Below are 14,589 nucleotides of genomic sequence, written 5' to 3' on the forward strand. Positions count from 1 at the left end.
CACAATATCCAAAACAATTAAATCAACCAATATGTCCACTAGCGTATAGGTGGATAAAGAAGATGTGGCCTATAAATTTAGTGGAATATTGCTATGCTCTTTGGTGGACAATATGGATAAAAATCTACATAAGTATACCCATACTTATATATTTATATATATTGTAAGTAAGACAAAAATCTCAGATGCATTCATTTGTATGTAATATAAATAGAGGAACTGGCAAAATTTACGTAATTTATTTCTGGATTGAAAATATGCTAGTAAACATAAAAATGGAAAGAAGAAATTGTAAGGAATGGGGAGAAGCCGGCTTTTAATGATAACAAAATGACATTGATATTAGGTAGTGGTGTAATGAATCTTATATACCTTTAAGGGTGTAAAACTACAACCCAAAAATTTTTAGTATTGTTTAAAAAATAATGAATCTGGGCCCAGAGAGATAGCACAGTGGCGTTTGCCTTGCAAGCAGCCGATCCAGGACTAAAGGTGGTTGGTTCGAATGCCGGTGTCCCATATGGTCCCCCATGCCTGACAGGAGCTATTTCTGAGCAGACAGCCAGGAGTAACCCCTGAGCACCGCCAGGTGTGGCCCCAAAACCAAAATAATAATAATAATACTAATACTACTACTAATAATAATAACAACAACAACAATAATAATAATGAATCAAGAAACATTTATTTTATTATGAGTGTCCATTTTAATTTTTTTCTTCTTCAATCCTATAGCCTAAGAGTTCATTTATCACACAGTTACTTTCCATTTGGATCATATTGATCACTGACTAGCTAGTCACTCACTGGATGGTTGATTCATTTCAATCAATCTTTGATTATCAAAATTGTCAGATGTGTTCTAATAAACTGTATGTCTTAATAACCAAATAAAATACACCAAAATTGCAGTATTGGCATTCAATGTTTTTGTTATAAGCTGCTCAAGATACTGATGATACCATTAAATGAAATGTTAACTATACTTAAAAATGTCTAATTTCATAGGCATTATGATAAACTTTTCTTTTTTCTGAATGTGTTTTTTTTTCTTCTTTCTGTTTCTTTCTTTCACTCTTTCTCTTTCTTCTTTCTTTCTCTTTCTTTTTCTTTTTCTTTCTCTTTCTTTCTCTCTTTTTTCTTTTCTTTCTTTCTTTCTTTCTTTCTTTCTTCCTTCCTTCCTTCCTTCCTTCCTTCCTTCCTTCTTTCCTTCTTTCTTTCTTTCTTTCTTTCTATCTTTCTTTCTTTCTTTCTTTCTTTCTTTCTTTCTTTCTTTCTTTCTTTCTTTCTTTCTTTTCTTCTTCTTTCTTTCTTTCTTTCTTTCTTTCTTTCTTTCTTTCTTTCTTTCTTTCTTTCTTTCTTTCTTCTTCTTTCTTTCTTTCTTTCTTCTTTCTTCTTTTTTCTTTTTTCTTTTTCTTTCTTTCTTTCTTTCTTTCTTTCTTTCTTTCTTTCTTTCTTTCTTTCTTTCTTTCTTTCTTTCTTTCTTTCTTTCTTTCTTTCTTTCTTTCTTTCTTTCCTTTCTTTCTCTTTCTTTCATTGCTCCATTCCCTGAAACTTGTTTTCTACTGTAGAAAATGTCAACACAGAAAATTTCTGTCATATTGTGTTTTTCTATTTTTGTCTTGAACCAATTAGATTAGAAAATTTGGAGAAGCATCTTGTACAAGGAATGTTGCAGACCAACTCTTAAATCATTCCGCAAATTTTATTTTACCATCTTTAATACCTAAAAAATTTAAGGTTCAGAAGATCTGCAGGAAAATAAGTTTGCTATATTGTAGATAAAACAAAACACTGTTGTTGCAGAATAAAAACTGGTACTTTGAATTAGATAAAGGTGGACACAAGACCAAGTGTGCATGTTACAAATTGATCTAACCACATAACTCTTGTAAATGAATATCATCAGTGGATCTAGGGGGATGGGTTCATTCAAGATCCTAAATTAAAGTAATACCCTGAAAGAAGAAATTTTTTTAAAATCCAATACTCCATTTACTCTTAAATTCTCTAACTCGTTTTTCCTGTCAGTTTCATTAAATTTTCCTAATTGTCTCTTAGAAATTTTCCCTATATTCTTTAATTTTTGACAAGCTGATTCGAGTTGAACAAGCTTATCAGTGATGTTTAAACAGGAAGTGAGAGATATTCACCTCAGAAAGATATACTATAACAGCTGAAGACTTCAATATATCTCAGTTCTGATTTTAACAAGTTTTTATTTAATGAGTACCTACGATAGGTCATTTGTATGATTTTAATGTTTTAATTCTCTTAGCAACATGCAAAATTGAGGATTGTTTTCTGCCATTCCATTGGAAAGATTATTCATTATAATTAAATATAAGTTATTCATTATTAATTATCAATGATTTAGAATTTAATACATTGATTAAATACAAGAGTTAAACTTAATAATGGCCAATCTGACTAGGCAGTCTTCCATCAAACTCAAAGCTATGTTAGAAGAGGCCGTATAGATCGTATAGCAGTCACAGCACTTGCCTTGCTCACAGCTGACCTGCTTTAATTACCTGTCCCATATGGTGACCAGTACCCCACAAGGATTGCTGCCTGTACTTGGATCCGGCATAATCCCTGAGCTCTACCAAGTGTGGCCCGAAAAACAAAGAAGGAAAAATAGCTATGTTAGAAGATTATTTCTTTGTTTGTTTGTTTGGTTGGTTTGGTTGTTGGGTCACACCAGCAGCACTCCTGGTTCTACATTCAGAAATCACTCCTGGCAGGCTTGGGGAACCATATGGGATGCCGGAATTTGAACCACCATCCTTCTGCATGCAAGGCAAACGCCCTACCTCCTTGTTATCTCTTGGCCCAGAAGATTGTTTCTTATAGGTTATTTTTTAAATAGTATTGGTTCATAATTGAGTTTGGCACAGTATAAATTAAAAAATTTAGATACCCAAATCCCAAGTATGTAACAAATATGCTAAACAAAATAAAAATATTTGCAAGTAAAATATTCCCCCCCAAAAAAGGTAGTCAACAAGTTGAGGCATAGACTTGAAAAGACATTACCAAATACACATAAAATGCATTCTTAAGTCAAAAGGTTTTTTTTAACTTTATTTACTTATAGATTTTAGGGCCACCCCCAGTGGTGCTCAGTGGGGTCACTCCTGGCTCTGCACTCAGAAATCACTCCTGGCAGGCTGGAGGACTATATAGGATGCTGGGAATGAAACCAGGTCTTCCTCAAAGTTGGCTGCAAGCAAGGCAAATGCCCTACTGCTGTGTTATCTTTCTGGCCCCCCAAACTTTTTTGAGGCAGAAATTGTAAGTCTATATAAATGGGAGGACATTTGGACTTGTAATTATGAGAATGCCTAATGTAGATATTTTAACTAGTCAGTGGTATTCATTTAGGTTACATACAATTGAATGAAAGGCAGAATATAATTCCACAGTTCACATTCATTGCTATAAATTACTCAATTGCATTCCAAATAAGTAATCATTGCTTAGATTTATCTTGGAATTAGGTATTTTTTGCAATCTATTTCCTTATTTAATAAGCATAAGTAGATTTTCTTAAACTATTTAATATAGGCTGATTTTTTTAGCACTCTGTAAGTCATTTTCTTAATACTCTTTTTTTTTCTTTTTTCTCTTTGCTTCCTATTTACTTCTTTATCTCCTTCCCTCCCATTTTCTTCCTTTCTTCCTTCTTTTCATCTTTCCTTCCTTCCATCTTTTTTGTCATTCCCTCCCTTCCTTTTCTTTCTTTCATCCCTTCCTTTTGAGAAATTGAATGTTGAACATTTGTCTTAACGTAATCATTGGTTGAAATTTCTGAACACCTGGAACTGGAACGATAGTATAGCCAGTAAGGTTTTTGCCTTGCACATGGCCAAGCTGGGTTTGATCCCTACCAAGAATGATCCTGGTATAGTCTGGAATAAGCTGAGCATATCTAAGTGTAGCTCCAACACAAAAATAATAAAACAACAACAAAAACAAATAAAAACAAATAGTAGCATTCAAATAAGATAGATTTGTGAAAGAGCTAAACATACTCTTTAAAAAACAATTATTAAAATTATTTTGGCAGCATCTTCTCTGAAAGTAACTGCTAAAGGGAAGTTGATTTGGTATAACATCTAACATTCTTTGTACAAAGAGACTAAACTGGAATGAAAAGCATCACAAATATGTATAACTACAAGTAACATTTAGAGAATTGGCAATTTCTATGTCTGTTAGATTGAGAACATGCATTTATATAATCTTTGTCCCAGAATATTGCTGTCCAAAAACCTTTTAGGAGATAGAGAGCACAACAGAAAACAGAGTATATGATTGCATAATGTGTAATCAGTGTGTCCTGCCATAACTCAGGTTTTCTATTCATTTTTAGAGACTTATGTCCAAATATTAATTGTATATAGTTAATCATATTTTAAATATATATTATATTTATAAAAAATAATATATAAGTGATATAAATATAAATAAATAGCGAGATGGTCATAATATATTTGAGAATAGCCCTCAGAATAAAGTATTAAATAAAATATAGAGGTCAAAATAGTAAGGGAACTAATATGAGGTAGAGAAAAATCAGGCAGGAGTCTAGTGAAAAAAATTTGTTTAAATCACAGCACTTTCAAGAAGATGAAAGTTATTATGTATATGAAAGAAAAGAACATACTATAAAAAGGAATAAGAAAACAGGAGGGAAGGCATGGGAAAGGGAAGGAAGGAGAACTGGAGTCACTGGTAGTAGGAAATGTGTGCTGCTAAAGGGTGTTGTACAGTTATGAACAATTTTGTAACTGTATCTCATGGTGATTCAATTGCATCATTTTAAAATAAATAGCTCATACAATGAGTAGGGTGCTTGTCTTTCACAAGATTGACCCAGGTTCGATCTCTAGTCCCCCAATCACTGGCATGAGTGATTCATGAGTGATTCATGAATACAGAGCCTAGGTTAGCCCCTGAACATCACCGGATGTGGCCCAAATCCAAAAAATATGTGTAAGTAGGTAAGTAGGTGGTGATGATATAGTGTACTGACTTTTGCTCATTTTTTCCAAGTAAGTAGTAGTAGGATAGTATACAATCTCTGTGAGTACTTTAGAGAATGGTAGCAATTGTTAGAGAGTTAAAAAGCGATTTCCTCTCCTAGGGTAGAATCCAGGCCTCCCAAAGGAGGCCTCCCAAATTGCCTGTTAATCTTCCTGCCCTATGCAATTCCCTTGATTAAATAAAGTCACACTTGTTTGGTGGTTAAGACACTTTTCCTTGTATGCATCCAACTTGGCTTCCATCCCTGGCACACCATCCAGCCCACAGATCCCGCCGGTTGTGATCCATGAGCACAGAAACAGGAGTAAGTCTTGAACACAACCATATATAACATTCAAAACAAAAAATATTTTGTTAATGTTCTGGATAGAGTAATCACTCAAATTACATTTATCCCAACAGAAGCAATCCCCCCTAAAAAGGAGATCCCTTTGAGAAGAAAAAGGTATCAGGGACATGCAACAGTGGGCACTTCTGGCAGAATGTGCCTGATTTGGATAATAAACTTAACAGAGTTATTTGCTTTTAAACTATTGGCATCTATTACTTTGATAAGTATTCCATGCATTGGTTTAAGTAATTACTGAAACTAGAGATCATATTTAAAAACCTAATTGCATAAAATCTGTCTTTTCACTGAAAATTAAAACAAAAACTACAGGAGGAAGAGGATGCTATTTTATTTGATGGCTCTCAGAATTTTGATCCATGTCTGAAGATCAACTATGGTCCTCATATCCTATTCTATTCTTACTCAAACAATATCTTCTGTCATCTACTTGCTCTGTTCCTTCTCTACTTAAGCTCTTCTGATCACTTGGTTTCTTTGTACACAAGCTGTGTTTTCTCTCATATGGAATATTGATGTGTTTCAGTTGTTGCTCATCTTCCCTTGACCCATGTCCCCCATACATATCATCTATATATACATTTACCAATACATACTAACACACATCATATATACATGCATACACCTACAATCTGATCTCCTCCCAAATTCCAATGTCCCACTCCCTCCCTGTTTTTCATAGCTCAGACCATTTTATCTTACTTTTCTGAATTAGAATTTGAATCATAGTTTTTTATTTGTGTGTTGTTTGGGTTTTTTGGCTTTTGGATCCTGTCCTTAGAAAGCTAGAAGATGACAAGCACACCATGCTAATTTGTTTCTTCTCCTCCAGTCATCTAGCCTGGAAGAATGCTAACATAACACAGGTACTGACTGCCTCAGAAAATAATTAAATGAACAAATTAATCTTTCATTAAATATGAAAGCGGTTTTATTCCTATGGCCCAGTCCTAAACATCTAATCGCATAAGTAAATGTTGTAGGAAGGTAAGGATTGTCTTGTTTACTTTTGTTTTGGGGACCCTTATGTGTTTTCTGCTAAGGGAGGGAAGATGTGGGCCAGATCGAGTGATAATTGCTCCAGATAGTTTGTGTATGTATTTTCTGTGGAGAATGTGTCACTGTAAGGTTGAAAACTATATTTGGATCTTGAGGTGTTACAGGTAACTTGAATATAAGAAAAATGCCATAAACAGGATGTTGCTTCTACTTCCAAGAGAAGAAGCCCCTAGATTTTACATGTACCCCATAAGGAAAAGGGGAGGGGGAGGAAAGAGAAAGTGCCCAGCCTCAGATGTAGCAAGAAAGGGGAAAGGCTCTTAAGGGCAGACTTCTAGAGAAAGGCACTTGATAAATATTGGAGGAAGTGTTGGGAAAGCAGTGCAAGTAGTACTTGTATACACAGTTCCTCACATGTATTTTAGCTCTCTTTTTTTTATTAATTAGGATTCATTCGAGATTGTAAACCCTCAAATGATCACTAATAAATTGTTATCAGAATTAATTGGAAAAAATCCATTTATATGAAAAAATGCCCTTTATGTTCAAGTGGATGCAAACACTGGTGGTCTCTGGATCCATTAAGAAAAGTAAGGTGGATCCATAAGCTCTGACTTCATGGGGCTTTAACACACTTTGCTAAAAGGAAAAGGCAACTGGGCTTAGAGACAATTACTTCCCCCTCTTTACTCATCTGTCATCTTTTCAAGGCATCTCTTTTAACCTCTGTATTTGTGATTGCCAAGACACCACCCAGCCTTTTCTACACTACCTTATTTCCCATTTGTCATAGTATATTTTTATTCATGCGTTTATGATTTAGCCACTCTACTAGAACATGGGGCACATGGGTTATATCTGTTTTAGTTCTGCTTTTATCCCAGTGCATTGAATGGATAAATTTATACAAAATTATTTTATTCTTTTAAAAATGTTTAATAGAGCAGTTCTTCAAGGCTACATACATTAATAGTAACTATATCAGAGCAACATTACTAGAGATATGTGAGAGGAAAACACACTAACTTATTTGTTGTAATGTTAAGTATTACCTTAAAATACAAAAAACACTGGAAAGATAGTACAGGAAATAAGACCTTTGCATTGCATGCAGTCAACCCTGAGTTAATTCCTAACACCATATGCCCCCTCCAAGTACTGTCATGAGTGACCCCTGAAAAGAGACAGGAGTTTGCCATGGAATGCTGTTGGGTTTTACAGAACTATATAGGATGCTAGATATTGAACCAGGGTTGCCCATGTGTTAGGCAAGTATCTTACCCATTGCATTATCTCTCTGGCCCAAGAAAGGAGAGACATTAATTGTCTCATCCTTGATTACTCAATGGACTCTGATGTCACCAGGGAGTTGTTTTTAGAAATTCATACTTTCAAACCCAACTAATTTAACAAATTAGGTCAGATAAACAAGATACCCCAGTTACTCTCTATACACAAAAAATTTGAGAAGCTCTGTTTCTACATTTCTTATAGCAGACATTCAGTGGACTAATAAGAATTATTTTGTAAATATTCTGCATTTTAAGATACTCTGACATCTTGGGGGCACTTCTGACAAGCCCCATAGAAAGTCCCTTCAGGATTAACTAGTCCCTAGAGATTGTTAGCATTCTACCCAGAAGCATTGTTTAGATTGGGGCCCATCAACCAACCAGTGCTACATCTCTACTATCCTTTCTTCTTTTATCTGGCATTTGCAGTTGTGAACTCACTAAAATTTCTCAAACTATGCAGTCCTAAGTCCTCTTAAGCAGTTTATTCCTTTCATAGTAAAGACTACCCATGATTCCCTTCCTCTGCTCTGGACCCACTAAGTGCTTCCCCACATGACTCTGCCCTGCACTGTCAAGTGGAGTCATGCACTCTCCTTTTGTTACAGAGCAGCAAGAAACAGTCTTTTCAATGTCTGTCATTATCCTATCCTATTGAAACTTATCAGACACAAATCAAACCCAAATCCCTAATATCTTTTTAAAACAAAGTTACCTTTTTAAACATTTTTCTTAGTTGAACTCCTTTTCCTTGCCACTCCTTCCCTGATACCTTGCCAAACTATGCCATTTAGAAAAGTGCGCAGGTGCCCAGCAGAGCCAGATGTTCTGCTGTACATGACTAACTGGCTGAATCATAGAAAGATGCTAAGGCTGTCTCATCAGCCTAAACTTACTTTTAAATAAAGATGATCAAGGATAACCATGAACAAGGTTGTAAATCTGCTTAATGTAGTATGACTATGTTGAATGCCAATAATGCTCCTTAAGCACAAGCTCTGAACACTTCAGAAACTGCTGTTACAAATGATTAAGACCTCCAAGATAATGGAACTGTTTGAATTGAAACACACAGACTTGTTTACAGTATTCTAAGGTGTCAAGGAAACAAATGAAAACCTGCCAACGACGTCCATTCATTTTTTTCCCTCATGGCTTCTTAATATGGTCTATGTTTGAGGTAGAAATAACTAATGCCAGAGAGGAGCCATTATGTTCCCAAGCAGAGTCCCTTCCCACATTTGCATTTACCTCTTGTCTCTTCTGTTTTGAAAAGAATCTTGATCTATTGAAGAGAGGTTATTGAAGCTAAATTTTAATAAAAGCAAATATTAAAAAGAACATAAAGGGATTTTTCTCCCTGTGGCTCAAAGAAGAAAAAAAAAACAGCTACTCTCAGTTTGGAAAAAATAATTCTTAGATGATGAGAATGTAAGGTGTCAATTTTAAGTAGCTTTGCACTGGTAATTTATTATGAAATTAGAATTTGATTTATAATTTTTGATTAGAATATATGAAAAAGGATAACTTGTATATTACTTTGTGAATTTTTGGTTTCCATTTTACAAAAAACATCACATCATATACACACATACCACAAAATGTGAGGTGATAATCATTTTACAGTTTATATTACATTACATTGTACGTCTTAAATTTACACAAATTTCTTTGTCATTTATACCTCAATAAAGCTGGACATAATAAACCTGTTGAGTCGTAACCATTAAAAGTAACATTGGCTGCAGATATTGGGCTATTGTGTCCTGTGTTTGGCTTTGTCAGATTCCATGATAGTGCCCCAGAAGTGTCAAAACTGTGATTTGGGGTGAGTTGAGTTGCTGGGCTCTGAAACTTCAGGCTTGCTTCCCAATAGGTATTTTGCTTGATTATTCCTTGACCCTTTTCCAAGAAACCTAATTTGCCCGAGGGACTTCTGCACAGGAAAAGTGTTTGCATCTGCTTAGGGAAATGTACCTGAAATAATGACTTATTTAGAATGGAGGAGAAGGGGAAAGCATGGATTAATAAGCCAGTTTGAGCAGGCAGAGAGCAACCTGGGCCCTGTTACTCTTATAAAAGGACTTTTGCAGCACGGCAGTTTGCCCAGCCAGGATCTGGCAAGAGCCATCTTCACTTGACAAACTGTCTTTTACATATGCCCCAAGGTGTGTCATCAATGTAAGTGTCACACACACACAGACACACACACACACACACACTTGGTGCACACACACACACACACACACACACACACACACTTGGTGATGGTGCGAGTTTCACGCTTCAGCTCTGCAGACTCCAGTGTAGAAATTGCTCTTCAAGGTATGTTATTTGTTTTCAACTTCATTCGGTTTCTCAGGTGAATGTGGAGTGCATGTACTGGTGGTGACGGTGGTGAGTTGCTTTTAAGTTAAAGTGCTGTCACAATTACCAAGAGGTGACCCTGTGCAGATGGGCAGAAAAGACAGCTTTTGCCTCCTTGGTGCTCACTCACCAAACTGCAGATGAACCAGTAGCAAAAAGAGGGAGATGAAGCCACAGCAGCATAGTGAAGGACAAGTTAAGAAGAATAAAACATAGAATTGGAGCATAGTTACTGCTTGTCTTCTTTGCCTAATTCCATTTCCTGATTTCTTTTGCTTTGTCTTGATTCTTTTCACTTTTTTGGCAAGAAAATGCAGTTGATTTGTTTATAATAACCATAGCCTCAAGCTGGCAATCCTGAAATGACAAAGGTGATGACACACCAAAATTAGGCCCTTATAATAAAAATTTCCACCCTGAAGCTAGATTACATTTTTTCTGTCCTAATCTTTGCTGCTATTTAGTTTTTAAAAACACATAACCTTGGACCCATTTAAGTTAGCAAGGTTAAATTTAAACACAGTTCTATTTAGACACCAGGATAATAAGTACACCTTTACCTTTCAAAAATATATTTAAATCTATCTTGCACAATTAGCAAATTATTAAATGACCTCCTTTCAAAGTCTGGAAGCAATTGCTTGTTTCTGCTAATAAGAGGCCATGTTTTACAAGGTTCATGTTGATTAATTGACAAATGCTGATAAAATCAAAGCAGAGCTAAAATGCAAAGCACCAGCTGCAGTGTAAATTACTTTGTTCAATAATGTTTCACGTGGCTATACATTTATGGTTTGCTTTTCAATAAATATTACTGTCTTTACTGAATCATCCACTGTGGAAATTTATCATTAAAGATGACAGTCAGGAAGAATAATCATGGGTAGGTGTTTCTATATGTTGTGATTGTTGTGAGCACTTCTCAGATGCTTTGCATATTAAAACATGTCAATATACTTTGAAACCAGGTTTAGTATCATGTTTCCTATATTTCTGAGCTTTTTTCATTTATAGACAAGAAAATGCTCTAAACATTAATTATACAATGGTTATTTTCATGATTACAAGAGCTAGGTTTAGATTGGGGTTTGACTTGTATAATGGGCAGAAATTATCAAGTAAACTTCAAGTAAGCTTGTTATCAAATAAACTTTACTGCACTTGAAGCCTGGAGATGCCTGGAGATCATGGAGCAAGAATATGGCTGTATAATAAGGGAGTTAAGAATTATTTGTGGGGCCAGAGTGGTGGTGCAGGGTGTAAGGCATCTGCCTTGCACATGCTAGCCTAGGACAGACTGCAGTTTGGTATTCCAGTGTCCCATATGGTTCCCCAAGCCAGGAGTGATTTCTGAGCGCATAGCCAGGAGTAACCCCTGAGTACTGCCGGGTGTGGCCCTTCCCCTCAAAAACACCAATATTTCACATTCTGGAAGATAAATAGCCACTGGGAGGTGGGTTCAACCAACAAGAGAATCAGGCTCAAGGATAATAAACACAGAGCAAAATGTCTCTCACAAAGCACTTGGATCCTAGAAGTAAAATGATTTTCTAGTACTTTCATCACAAGGCTTTCAGTCACTGAACCTTGCAGGGCCTAGAGCTAGGGGAGAAGGTGTCTGGAGTGGGGCTCACTGTGTGCTCACAGCCAGGCATCTTTAATTAAGCCACTGTCTTGAATGCTGTAGACTCTCCAGTGATCTGTCTTGGAATCATAAAAAGAATCAGGTCTACAAATAAAGTGAGTTTTACATGGCAATATAAACATGCAATATAATTGCAGCCCTTATCCCCTTTCCAGGCACTTAATGGAGACGCTTCAATGGCCTATATATCACCCCCATTGTTTGTTCCTTCCGTCTCCCATGATTTCTTTCCTTTTGTGATGAGATTAACTGAGCCAAAGTAGTTTATAGCCAGGGCAATTCGAAGATTGTGTGGCTAGCTGTTAATTCTTGGGCAGCACTTTCCTTGAGGAAGCACTTGGAAAGAAGGCAATAAGAAGGAAGAGGCAAAGTTCAGAAACCCTGCGTTTCTGAACTAGGTATATGTCTGCACACGTCACTGCAAATTGCTAAATGAGATTGAATTGGCGCAGCATCCCCTGACACTTGTTTGATCTTCTATCTGGAAAGTGCTGCTTTCCCATCTCCACCCACCTTTGATATTTTGTTTGGAGTGATAGCTGCCAGCAGTAATAATAGGAAGGATTTCCCAGGCAACTTCCATAAAACTCATAATTTTCTTGCATTGTACATCACATATATAAAAGGTGTAAAAGCACATCTGTCTTTTTTCTGTCTTGTCTTTTTCTGTGAAGGCTTTATCCTTCCCCAGTTCTTGCCATAAATAATCCTTGGACACTAGAAATCAGGTGTCCTGAACCTCTAGAGTCTTGAGACTATGTAGACTCAGGACAGAGATGGTATGTCTGGGGAAGAAAAAGGGGAACACATGGATCAAAGGAATCAAAGACATATCTTATGTGTCACCTGTAAATCAGAGGGTTGTCTCTCCAGCACATTTTCTTTGGTGGGGGGCAATACCTGGCAGCACTCAAGACTTACTCCTGGCTCTGCATTCATAAATTAGACCTGGTTCTCACTTCAGCAGCACATATACTAAAATTGGAACAATATAGAGAAGATTAGATGGCCCCTGCGCAAGGATGACACACAGAAATTAGACCCGGCAGGCTTGGGGGATCTTACGAGATGCCGAAGATCATACCCAGGTTGAAATGCCATAGCCACTGTGCTATCTCTCTGTTCCTCACCTCCAGTACATTTTCTTTTTTATTTTTAAACTTTTTTTATTGAGACCTTTGTGAATTATAAGTCTTATATTGTATTTCAGGCATATAGTGACTGAATTTGGACCATTCTCACCACTAATATTGACCTCCTCCACCAGAGTTCCCAACATGCATCCCATACCTCCCCTGTTAACCCCCTAAACTACTAATGTAACGGGTCAATTTTGTGTTTAGCTTGTTATAGTTTGGGTCTCTTGATTCTACTGTCACTGACTTTGGCTTCAGTATTTAGTTCTGACTTTTTTTTTCTTACTCAATGTACGTAATTCCACTTGTCCCCTGGGTCCCATACACTTTCTTTCTTTTTTCTTTTTCTCAATTTGTAAGAAGACATAGAAATATGAGGCAAAACAAAGTGATTTGTATTCCATAGTTCTATAAAAAAGGTTGGAGCCCCTATCTAGGAGATATAAATACATTTTAAAAAGAAAAAAGAAACAAGAGGAGGAGGCGGAAGATGTGGCATGTTTAGGTTTTTTGTTTGTATAGGTACATGTGAGCCCCCAGCAGAATTTTAAGAAAAAAATTAGCAAGGTTGGAGAGAAAGAGAGTAAGAAAACAGTAAATAGGATGCTTGCATTGCATATATATATATATATATATATATATATATGGTTTCCCTGAGTCTGCTAGGAATGATCCCTGAGCACAGAGCCAGGAGTAAGCTCCAAGCACAGTAAGGTGTGGCCAAACAAAACAAAAAGCATAGGAGCTAGTGATATGCCTAAAGGGGTTTGTATATGAGAGCCCCAAGTTCTATAACCCCGGTATTGTATGGTTCTTGTATACTGTACTGGGTGTAATTGCCCCAAGTACCACTGGATGAGGCCCCAAAACTCAAACAAAAGCTAATATGGTGATTAACATAACTTGAATTTTTAACATACTGAAAAGGAATGATAGCCAACTTCTTTTTTGGGGAGAGGGATGGTGGTGCAGAGCTCAGTGGTTCAGGCCTGACTATGTAGTATTCCTGACTATGTAGTATGAAACAATGTGCTCTAATCCATGTACTAACCTCAAGCCATGGTATGAAATTCCTTTACACATGGATGGAATCACTGTTACCATAGATGTACTATGCAAATTCTAATTTTATTTAATTATGAAAGTGTCCATTCTTTGTCTTTCTACTGAGGTGCCTCAAACCTTTCTACTAGAAATGCCAAAGAATGATTAGTTTGGAATTTTAATTTTATGTAAAAAATTACAAGTTTAAAATTACTCTACTAAAAGTCTAGTTTCCAAAACTTGACATACATGATTGGTTTTTCACTACTAGAGTCTTGCCTTCCTCTGCCTGTTCTGTGATATATTCTCTTTAACAACCAGCTCAAAGGTCATCCTCTCTGGTAGCTGCCCTCCTTACCTCCCACTCTACTTCCAGAATTCTTGCTCTTTATTCAGTGCTGCCAGGACATTTTATTGCACCTCCAGAATGTGACCCTGGTGCATTATAGCCATGTAAGAATGTGCTGTCCTGCCACCTGGCCCTTGAATGGGCTCCCCTGAGGCAGGACCAGTGGCTAGAGCTTGATTCTTCTTCACTTTTAAGGATCTTAGTGTCTGATTCACAAAGAAGTCTATGCACATTTATGAGGTTGAATCAAATGGTATCAGCTCTGAGTCTATTAATGGAAGATTCTCAGATATGGAAAACTATACCAGGAAAGGGTGGAATTTTAAAATTATTAGTTTTTTCAAATTTCCATATGT

General features: G+C 36.4%; 1 protein-coding gene and 1 non-coding gene across 2 annotated transcripts in view; both read left to right on the forward strand.

Annotated features, from left to right (window-relative positions):
• Positions 1-14,589, forward strand: part of ENOX1 (ecto-NOX disulfide-thiol exchanger 1) — a 440,285-nt gene that overhangs the window by 113,333 nt on the left and 312,363 nt on the right. The gene's annotated exons all lie outside the window — the stretch shown is intronic.
• On the forward strand, positions 12,656-12,759 carry LOC126017154 (U6 spliceosomal RNA). Its single transcript, XR_007498817.1, has one exon. It is a non-coding gene; the product is annotated as a U6 spliceosomal RNA (small nuclear RNA).

The sequence above is a fragment of the Suncus etruscus genome, chromosome 8 (assembly GCF_024139225.1).
Source record: "Suncus etruscus isolate mSunEtr1 chromosome 8, mSunEtr1.pri.cur, whole genome shotgun sequence".
Lineage (NCBI taxonomy): Eukaryota > Metazoa > Chordata > Mammalia > Eulipotyphla > Soricidae > Suncus > Suncus etruscus.